The sequence below is a fragment of the Marmota flaviventris genome, chromosome 9 (genome assembly GCF_047511675.1).
Source record: "Marmota flaviventris isolate mMarFla1 chromosome 9, mMarFla1.hap1, whole genome shotgun sequence".
NCBI lineage: Eukaryota > Metazoa > Chordata > Mammalia > Rodentia > Sciuridae > Marmota > Marmota flaviventris.
The window spans coordinates 112,672,720-112,684,591 of record NC_092506.1 but is presented as its reverse complement, the minus strand read 5'-3'; the positions used below and the strand labels follow the sequence as shown (position 1 = coordinate 112,684,591).

The window sequence follows — 11,872 nt, the reverse complement described above, 5'->3', positions numbered from 1 at the left end:
TGCTGCCTTCCCATAAAAAGAACAAGTGATCCTGTGCTATTGGTCCCTGGGGCTCAGCCCAGTCAGATTTCAAAATACCCCAAGCTTGAAGGCTCCCACCGTTTCCCTCAGAGCCTATTTCCTCATCCAGTTGATCTGAAACATAAGGAAGTTTTTCTAGTTATTATTCCCCAAGTTCCCCTTTTGTTCTGAATGTCATCCTATTATTTACACTATTGCACTGTGCTTTATTTCTCTACCTTGGCTTTTATGACTTCGAAGTCCTGGAAGATGGATGTCATTTAACCTTCTTTATCTTGCAGCAAAGAGAACAAAATATTGTTAAGTTGTACATTATTGGAGGTTTGTTAACTCTGCATATAAGTAAACAAAAATCATAAAGTCTTGAGAAATAGGGATATAATAAAAGGAAATTTACTGTTTACATTCACATGTCTTTTTCGTTTCAAACCCTTCTACCAATTGAGGTGTCCACCGGTGTTCTTATCCATGAAAACCCTGGAGTATGAAAGAAGGATCCGTAGACTGTCAGGACAACAAGGAAGTTTTCTTACGCATGATCTAGACCCACACTTACATTGTGGAACCTTCTCAAGTATTCCCCTCAAGTCATCATTCACTTCACTAGCAAGAGATAACCACTAAGGAAAGACAACTGTACAAAATGGATTAAGCAAATTTCCAGATATGGAAGCATTATTCACATCTTCCATGAGACTGAGCTACAGCCCTTTGATCCTCCCCATCTTGAAGGAACCACCGAAGCATTAATTGAATGTCCATTCATGGGTCAGGAATCCCGGGAATGGCATGTGAACCACACTTAATTCTCCTATCTTCACAAGGAAGCTTTATCTGCATTTCAAAGTAGGAACTGGGATGAGAGGGTTATTTAATTTGCTCAAGGTCTCCTGGATTTTAACTGCTGGAATCACACATTGTGATTATGGAATTGACCTGGAGATCCATGATGTTTCACTGTGTCACAACTTGAATAAAATCACACCTCAAATCACTGAACAAATGCCTGATAATCTATTGGAGCCTGGTTCTTCATGGAGATAATTTTATTTACTTCTGTGATGGGCTGCTAATTCATTAATTCAATATTTTCTGAGGACCTAGGATGTGCCCAGCAATCTTTTAGTACTGAGGGTATAGTTGTAAACAGAGTAGGCAAACATCCTGTTCTCATGGAAGTCATTATCTAAATAAAACAAGCATGGAGAATGCCTGGTTATCAGACACTTACAAGTACTGTAGAGAAAAATGTTCCAAGAAAGGAGGTGGGATTATCAGTGAAGCAATAAATGCATGGTTTGGCAGAACATTTTATGTGCGGAGGGAAAAAATAGAGCAAAGAACGGAGTTATGTAGGTTGGAATTGTGTGGGAAACCCTCTGGAGGTAGCATTTAGACCAGGACCTTCTTTAGAAGGTAAGTAAGGAGCCAGGTGGATACCTGTGGGATGAACAGGCTATGCTGAGGAAAAAAATTAAGTGCAAATGTCCTGGGGCAGGTCACGTCTAGTGTATCAAAGAAAACACAACAGAATCAGTCCCATTGGAGCAAACTGAATGAGGGAGACGAGAGATAGTAAAAGATGTAATCTGAGTCGGCAAGGCAGATCATATTGCTCTTCATAGGTCATTGTGAGAAATTTTAAAAAAAATTTAAATTGTTTTAAATTTTTAATTGACATGATAATTCCACAGTTATGGGATATGGCATGTAGTTCATTGCACGTGTAAAGGTGTAATGATCAAATCAGGGCAATATGCATTGCCACTCCTCAAAAATTCATGATTTTTTTTTGGTCGTTGGAAGTCTTGAACTTATTTATAAAATATAATGTAAATTATTGTAATCTTTAGTCTCCCTAGTGTGCTGTAGAATCCTAGAACTTACTCTTCCTGTCTGGCCATCAGTTGGTACCTGTTACCCATCTCTCCCACCCCATCCTCCTCCTCCTTCTTAGTCTCTAGTGACTACTGTCCTAGTCTCTGCTTCAATGAGATCCACTTCTATAGCTTCCACATGTGAGTGAGAATATGCAGCATTGGTCCTTCTGTGCCTGGCTGGTTTCACTTCACATCGTGTCCTCCATCTCTAGCCGTGTTGCTGCTGGAAATAGATTTCACTCTATTTATGACTAAACAATATCCGCTTATGTATATACTGCATTTTTTGTTTAGCTTTATAGTTTGTTTTATTGTCATTTTGCTGATATATATTTGGGGGCTATTGTGTGATAATTCAATACATGCATACAGTGTGTAGTGACCAAATCAAGGCAGTTAGCACTTTCTTTCTTTTTTCTTTTTTTTTTATGGTGAAAGTTATATATATTTGAAACTTTAAACTTTGCTATGGTTTTAAATATTTTTCTCAAGATGAGTATTAGTAAATTCAATATATTATCTGACCAGTAAATCTCAGTGTCATGAGGGAAGTGAACATTGTGGGTTTAGATATTGCAGCCAAGCTTAAACACTTTTTGAAGTCACTCTACATAGCACTTTCATTTCCTTAAACATTTTAAAATTTTTTGGTTAAATCATCATTGTACATATTTATGAGGTACAGTGTGGTATTTCTATACATATATACAGTGTGCAGAACAAATCAGGGTTATATGTTATACATTTTTATCTGTTTATTATTACTTTGTGTTTGGAACTTTGAGCCCCTAATAGCTATTAATAAAATATATAATGAACATTGTGAGCTATAGTTCCCCAATTTTCACTAGAACTTATCACTTCTATGTAATTATGTTTTGGTCCCAAGATCCAAGGTGCCTCTTTCTTTCCACACATGCTTCCTGCATCTGGTAGTCACTATTGCACACTCAGCTAGAACTTTCTTTGTCTTTTTGTTCATCTATGGGGAGCTCTATTGGTTCTACACCTTGGATTTACAAATAGTGTCCAATAAACATGGGAGTGCAGGTATCTCTTTGATATACTGTTGTATTGAAGGCTGTTGGGCCCATTTGAGAGGAATAAAATTATCTTACATTTTAAAATAATCACTCTGGCTGCTGTTTTGAAAATCAGCTTTAGGAGATCAGAGGTCAAAAAAGACCAATTACTACTTGATTGCTAATAATGATTCCTAACCATAATAATAGATGGTTTTTGGTGTTCTTTGTTATTTACTTTATACCCATTTTCTCATCAGTTCTTACACTCTATATGATGACTGTCATCATCAATTTTTAATTGAGGTTTTATGGAATTTTCTAGCAACTGATCCAATACACATGTGGGGGAGTGACATATTTGACTTGAATATATTTAGTTGTGAAATACTTTTTAATTAATATGCTATGAATATATTTGAGATTTTTATAGTGATTGATTGGTCTATACTTGGAGACACCTGGAGAAACAGGGATTCTCAACTCTAGATGGGCATAAAATCACCAAGGGCTTTCAGCTGTGCTGCCTGTCTTCAGAGATTCTGGCTTAAGAAGTTGGTTTGGGCCCAGATCTTTATACTTCCAAGAGTTTTGACATCCATTCAAGGTGGGGAAACATATTTAATACCTCCAGGAAAAGAAAGGACAAAATATTTTTTAAAATCCTGATTTGTAATGGTATTATTTTCAAGAAATAAATATAATTTGCCATCTGCCCTTTATAAGATCATCAGGCCATATTTTGTGTGTATTTTATGCAGGGTCCTTCTCCCACCTTTTCCTCTGCCAAGATTTCCTTACCTTCTTTTTCAAAAGAATTACGTCTACTCTTGTAGAGCATATACTTTTTTGTTTGTTTGTTTGTTTGTTTTTTACAGTATTGGGGATTGAACCCAGAGCATTTACCCATGCTAGGCAAGGAGTCTAGCACTGAGCTACATCCCCAGCTGATGTATAACTTTTAAACTTAAAAAATATAGTACCCAAACACTCAACTGATAAAAAAAGTTCTTAATAGTTACCTGCCTATATGAGCCATCTCAGATTTTATGAAAGAAAAGGAATGCTGAAAAGCCATTAAACAAGCCAAATTTCTATAGAGAGAGATATAGAGCTTTCAGATCTAGAAAACGTGGGCCTCTAAAAGTCGGTGTTACGCTAGAGAAGGGGTTACTATTGTGGAGGAGGGTTCCTATTCCACAGCTCTCCCTTTAGCCCAGGCTGTTTATAAAGACCTTGGTGATACTTGTCAAAACTGGGACTCAGGCAATGTATACGTGAGCTGGGGAAGGTGATGACTGTGGGCCAAACACAAATAGCCTTAGAGATAGACAAAGATGGGAGGTTTGTGCAGGGAACCAACATGAAGGGAGGGAATATTCTAGAAATGAGCAGCGATTAGCACAGAGATGGCAACTGCTACAATGAATAATGCCAACAATTCTGAAGCTCAATGGAACAGAGGACATCCACTTGTTCACGTCTGTGTGTTCATCAACCCCTACTGGCGATGGAATGGGGGTTTCTCCATCTCTTGTCCCACATTCAGTCATTAAGGATTCTGGTGGCTCTACAGAACCCACTGAATTGGAATACTCTATCTGTTCCTTTCCAATCTCCTGAACCATGAACAATAAAAGAGAGAATCATGTGAAAGATGCTAAGGGCCAGGCCAGAAACTAGTGTATAGAGCAAACACCTTCATTCTATTGATCAATACTCGGACATGAGAAATTAACCCATAGCAAAGGGAAGAAAATGAGAAACAATAGAATTACTTACCACAGAAGCTCAGGTTTGCGCAGCTAAAGGATAACCTTCTACAAAAGCTTTTGAGATAACTGTTATATTTTCATAAATTCCAAACTGAAATATATCTATTTCAGGAGATATAAAAAAATCAGATAACTATTTTTTCAATATGATATAATAAATTATATAGAAATAGAGTCCATGGTTGTTTTATTATTATTATTGGTATTATTTTGCATTTTGTAAAACTATAAAGATAAAACAAATGATGTTCTGTGGTGCAAAATTAGGTGACAGCTTTGGCTATGAGGTAGATGACTCTGGCATCTGGGAGAATCAGATGACATAAGGAAAAGAGGGTGGTATAGCAGTGGAAGCCAGCTGTGGAGCAAGTGGAGCATCAGAAGTCCTGATGACACCCCGACCCTGACCCCAAGCCACCTGGTAAGCATCAGCTTAGAGTTCTTTCAATTGTCACTATTTTTAGAGACATTGGAGACAGAAGCCTGGGAAAGAATGAATTAGAAAATGGGCATTTCAGTATTCCTTTGCTGCAAGTGTTGGATGAAATGAGCAAATGCTGAAGTGGGTCTTTCCTCCACCTTTTGAGATGGCCCAGACTCTCCCTGCCACTCCGTGTTCTAGATGCTGATTCTCGGGAATGCCTGGGGTCATCTCGTCCAGTACTGCCCCCACCCTGTGATGTGTGTGTGTGGGGTATAATGGGAGGCGTGGTCCCGAGACTGGGCCTTTCTGCTCTGAACTAGTGAGAAAACCACAGCTTGTGTTTTCTCAGAAGCTTGTATGAACAGACTGTGCACTGTGAGACACTTTAATATAGTCATGATGTCCCCCTATGGCAGGAGAGGGGAAATTTTCATAAGTGTGACTTCCTGACATTAACGACATAATGACAAGTGTAAGAGTTGTGTGTGTGTGTGTGCATGCACACACGTGTGAGAGAATCATAGGAGGCTCACTTTAATACCAAAAGATTTCTTGAGAAATATTTTGCATAGATCCCAATGTGGATTGTATGGGTCTGCTCTCGGTATTGTGATGTGAGGCTAAAACAATGTCCCAAACCTTGGCCTATCTTTTCTCATCACACTGGTGACATTTCACACTTGGAGAACCACGATTGATACCCATTATGTCAGAAGGCATAGAATCAAAGCTCCTGGTGTCTTCATTCAGACTTTTCAATATGTGCTGCAGTCTGGCTGGGCACAAATCACGAGCCACTTAAGCAGGAACAAACTTTATTTTCCGAACTCCCGCAACGCCACCCACGCAGCCCTCTTAGGCACACCACACACCGACCGGAACTCCCTCCACCGGCACTTCCAACCAACTCGAAATCCCCAGGAATCCCCGCGAGAACTCCAAAGTAGCGGGCACCTGAGCTGGACAGCAGGGGTCTATATACAATTGAATACACAACCTTTTTCAATCCAGCATCATCTTAATGGCTCACCTCTCAACCATTACTTCTGGCAAAATGCCAGGGGCCATTCCCACTCAGCTGTGGCTCTCAACAAATATGTTATACTAGCTTTTATTGGTATTGCTGGTCACTTTTAAAAACACATTGATCTGCATGCATGCAGCCAAAGAAATAACTGAGGAAATAACTTATTTTTAAAACAAGACTTGGAGACTAAAAGATCTTTACAAGATTATTTCTTTTGACTTATTCTTACATTCTAGATTGATTTATTTATATTTATGATGGTTTGAAAGGGAAGTTTGGATGAATTTGCTTTAATGTTTTCTTATATACTTTTGGCCTTGTGACGGAAGACCAGTTCCATCCTTCTGCTCACCAGCCAGATGTTAGCTAGTCAGTCAACCCACCCATAGATGTTTATTAAGATCCTACTATATGCAAAAGCATTTTGGTAGACACAGTAAAGTTTGAACAGGTTGGTCAATCCATCTTTTATTATATATGTTGTATTATACACATAATTATGTATACAATATATACATATATTATATAATGCATATATTATTATATTATATATAATTATATATATGTGTGTACATATATATGTACACACATACATATGTACACACATATATGTATGCAGGCTTTCTGTCAAGTATCTGTTGGAGATGCATTTGTCACTTAGAAACAAGGGCAGAGACCATGGAAACTGTAAAAGTCAAGGAAATTTTTCAGCCAAAATCTTTTCAATAATTCCTTGCAAGTCTTTTCCCAGGCTTTTGCTTGCTCTGTGTGACAGAGTCACCCTGCTGGGAAAATGGACCATACAGACAACCGGAATGACTTTCACAGCAGGATGTAGGATTTACGCCTGTCCCTAATAATATATAAAGTAGCTTAGGCTGAGTTCAAAGATAGGGAACATCCATCCCCCATCACATACATTTTTGAGGGTGGTGTGAGAAGTCAGGGAGGTGTGAAACGATGTTCAGGGCAAGAACATGAGAGCTGTGGCTGCTGAAAGACATGCCTCAGCCTCAGGCTTTCCAGGACTGGACATTTAACCCACCATGTGAACAAAGCTGTAACCCACTGCGCTGAGGAAGGATGAGGATTTGAAACATTTTGGGACATCCTGGCTGGCAGAGCTCTGGTATTTACAAGAGTCTGAAATCCCAGCGCACACAGTCAGTAGGGCAGCTGGGTGGTGGAGCCCCAACCTAAGTCACAGTACTGCAGACACAGTGACGGCTCCCTCCGTTTGGAGTAGCAGCCTTCTTGCCCTCTCCTGCCATCTGCCTGGCCTGCCTCTGAGGAATGTTTTTCATGACTCAGAGCTTAGTCAGACACCTATCCTATGAACTCAATAGCACTGCATATTTACTGCATAATAGCATTTTCACACGTAACTTTCTACCTCAGCCTCTGAATTAATTATTAGTTCTCCTGGGGTCATGTTTGGGTCGCGTCTCTATTGCCTAGTGCAGTGGCTGGCATAATAGCAGACCCAAATAAAGCTCACTCACTCTCCATGAATCAATGCCCAGCAGGTCTTCTGGAGCTCCATTCCATGCTAATAAGGAGGCCTTCTGGGAACCTCTGCCTTCAGTTCAAATGGAAAGAGGGATGTGCGTTTCACTTAATGTAGAACATCTGAAAACGGTCCTGGGTGGGAGGAGCTCTGGAATCAGGACAACGAATGGCTCATTAGTGTCAGCAAAACTTCCCTTCTGTGCAAACACACACACCATTAGCATCTGGCCCTGAAGAAGTGGGAGAGTCCAGCACATGTTGTAAAAGGCTCCATGGCTGACTTTCTCCTCATTCATAAAAATGTGTTTCTTGCTCCTCTTCTAGAGATTTTGAGAACAAAGAAGTGATCCTTTGAATAATCCTATCTCTGTGTCTTTTAAAATGGACCAAATCTTCTCATCGAAGCATCTGGAAGGAAAGAGAAGGGCAAAAACAAATGGGCAGATGGGCATTGGTGGTAACACAACACACATAGACACAAACATGCACTAGGCACAGAGTTGCTGTGTGTGTCTGCACATATGCATTTCATGTTGTATTAGTATTGGGGGGTTGCTGTAGCAAGGTACCACAAAACAGATGGCTTAAATGACTAAATTTTTTTTCTTACTGTTCTAGAGGCTGGAACTTTGCAATCCAGGTGTCAGCAGCATTGGTTTCTTTCGAGAGCTGTGAGGGGGTTCCTGTTCCATACGTCTTTCCAACCTCTATAGCTTCCTGCATTCCTTGGCTTATAAAGTGCCTTCTTCTCTCATTTAAAGTATGTTCTTAGCATGAATAATTCATTTGAGCTTCTTCTTTTCACATCATTTTCACTCTTTACCTATCTTTGTGTCCAAATTTTCCCTCTTTATACGGACACTAATATTGTGGGTTTAGGGCTCACCTTAATGACCTCATCTCAACCTGATCAACTGCAAAGACTCTATTTCCAAAGAAGGTCACATTTGTAGACACTAGAGGCTTAGGACCTCATCATCTTTGTTTTGGCAGGGGGTACTGTGGGTTCAACTCAGGGGCACTCAACTACTGAGCAACATCCCCCACCCTATTTTGTATTTTATTTGGAGACAGGGTCTCACTGATTGCTTAGTGCCTTGCGGCTGTCTTTGAACTTGCGATCCTCCTGCTTTCGACTCTCGAGTTGCTGGGATTACAGGTGTGCACCGCTGCACCTGGCAGGACCTCATCATCTTCTTGAGGGAAACCTTTCAACCCATGACAGTGTTAAGTTACTTCTGACCACTTTAAGATGAAAGGAAGCTGAAGCACAGAGAAGATAACAAATGTTGTGGTATTATATTGTACTGAAATCAGGTCTGCTTGATTCTGATGCCTGCCTTTTACATTATTTCATGTTTTGAGGAAGAAAGAGTAAGCGGAAAAGTTAGGCTGTAAAGGAGTTTGTTCACAAAAATGGTCATGCCTAATCAAAGTCCCATGAAAATGAAAAAGTCTATCAACTACTGTTAAGTGTTCCTCTTGTTTTAGTTTATTTCAACCTCAAGGTTTATTTCAAATTATGATAAACACTCTTGGTTCTAGCAAAACTTGTTCATGCTACAATAAAATGCACAGCACCTGCCTTGGACCTAGGAATATCCTGGGAGGTAAAGCTACCACAGCAAATAATAGTGTCCCTGCCACAAGTCTTACATTCTAACGTGCTGAGTCAATAACAATGAAAGCACTCATTTATATTCATATCATCTCTATTGATTTACTAATGATAAAAATGTCAAGTGATGAAATAAATAAAGCCTGTAAGCAAACAGGAAATTCCTGGGAATTGTAAGAGAGCCTAGTTGGGAAAGGGATCTCTAGTGAAGGAGTCCTAAAGAAATGGCAGTAAAAGTCATACCAGTAACTAAGCAAAGAAAATTTCAAACAAACACTGAGAAAGAATGCAAAGGCCCTGGGGCAGAAGTGTGCTTGGCAGCTTTGAGGATTCCAGAAACAAGATGGAATGAGCCCTTGAACATTGATTTAATTTCCAGGTAAGGGCCACCTAAGAAGAATGAGTCTGTTTAGCCTAAAAGTCAGGTCAGGAAAATTCAAGGCAAGTTTGTCAGAAGGAGAGGAATCACAAAGGGCATAGAGCAGAGGCTATAAAATAAGGAAAAACAACAATAACCAGGACTATCCTCAGTCATTAGAACCAGAAAATTAAAAACATCTGTGTGTTTTCTGTCTTAATCCCGCCCACAAACTAAAATGGTCATCAAGATTTGCCAGTTTTGCTCTGAATTCTTTCTCCAATCCGTCCACTCTTCCTGGTCACCCACCACTGCCCTTGCTAGTACAACTTGGGCTGCCATTCATTTCTCTAGTTGACTCCTCACATAGTCACCTCTAATTTTCTTAAGTGTGGTTCTATTCCAGAAACACCACTCTCTGCTCCCAAAATAAAATCTCATATCCCTTCTGAACAATTTTGAACCTGCGCTCATTACTCTGGCCTGCAAACCCAAAGTCTCAAGAGTATATATAAAGAACTCAAAAACGTAACACCAAAAAAACACAAATAACTCAACCAATAAATGGGCTAAGGAACTGAACAGACACTTTTCAGAAGATATACAATTGATTAACAAATATATGAAAAAATGTTCAATATCTCCAGCAATTAGAGAAATGCAAATCAAAACTACTCTTAAGATTTCTGGGGCTGGGACTGTGGCTCAGAGGTAGCACATTTGCATGGCATGTGTGAGGCACTGAGTTCGATTTTCAGCATCACATATAAATACGTAAAAAAAAAAAGGCCTATCAACAACTAAAAAAAAAATTAAAATAAACTACTGTAAGATTTCATCTCACTCCACTCAGAATGGCAGTTATTAAGAATACAAGCAAAAATAAGTTTGGCAAAGATGTGGGGAAAAAGGCATAATCTTCCATTGCTGGTGGGACTGCAAATTAGTGTAACCAATCTGGAAAGCAGTATGGAGATTCCTTAGAAAACTTGGAATGGAACCACCATTTGACCCAGCTATCCCACTCCTTAGTTTATACCCAAAGGACTTAAGTACAGCATACCACAGTGACACAGCCACATCAATATTTACAGTAGCACAATAGTTAAATTGTGGAACCAACCTAGATACCCTTCAATAGATGTATTAATAATTGAATATTACTCAGCATTAAAAGAGAATAAAATCCATTAAAAGAATAAAATCCCACTTCATGCCCCCTTGACCATGCTTCTCTGGATGCCATTATTTGGTCCAATAGTTGGTGTTTAATTGAACTGTCCAAGTATTATCTTTCACCTGCACAGTTTAAATGAAGAATGAGAGAGATTGTGTTTTTTTTTTTTTTTTTTCTGGAGTGTGGTCTATAACTTGTGCAGTTTGGAGGGATCATGTTGTTCACGGTTTGGTCTGAAGAATTAAGAAAGCCAGTGAGCATTGCCGGGGCATGATGGTGGTGGGTACTGGCACCTCGCTGGCTCTGTTCTCTCTCCTGTCCCTGCTGCTCTTCACAGGGATGCAGATGTACAGCCGCCAGCTGGCCTCCACCAAGTGGCTCACCATCGAGGGGGGCCTGCTGGGCTCCGGCCTTTTCTTCTCTCTCACAGCCTTCAATAATCTGGAGAATCTGGTCTTTGGCAAAGGATTCCAAGCAAAGATCTTCCCTGAGATCCTCCTCTGCCTCCGGTTGGCTCTCTTTGCATCTGGCCTCATCCACTGAGTCTGTGTCATCACCTGCTTCCTCTTCTCCATGGTTGGTCTGTACTACATCAACAAGATCTCCTCTACTCTGCACCAGGCAGCAGCTCCAGTCCTCACATCAGCCAAAGTCACTGGCAAGGGCAAGAAGAGAAATGTCTAATAAAGTTGATTCTTTGTAAAAAAAAAAAAAAAAAGAAAGAAAAGAAAAGAAAAGAAAAGAAAAAGAAAGCCAGTGAGAAGAGAGAGAAAGAGGAAAAGAGCTAGGGGCTGGGGGAGGTAGAGTGATGCAGATTTGTGTAGGGGGACCATATACATAAAAAAGAGCAGAAGTGAATGACAGAAGCAGACTCCTGACAACATTTAAATCATGAGCTTCAGTACATTCCAATCCTCAGCTGCTTCACTGTGCATGAATTTTGTGGGACCTCCTTCTGTTTTGGTCTAATTTGGATGAGTTTCTAATAATGTGCATCTATAGTTTCAACCAGGTCAATCCTTCTTTCAATTTTCTCTTCATCCTAGGATCTGCCACCAGGC

At 39.9% G+C, this 11,872-nt stretch overlaps 1 pseudogene; it reads left to right on the top strand.

The window, feature by feature from the left end:
* The first annotated feature begins 10,994 nt into the window (after nucleotides 1-10,994).
* Nucleotides 10,995-11,495, top strand: LOC114100746 (dolichyl-diphosphooligosaccharide--protein glycosyltransferase subunit KCP2-like; annotated as a pseudogene).
* Nucleotides 11,496-11,872: the final 377 nt, after the last annotated feature.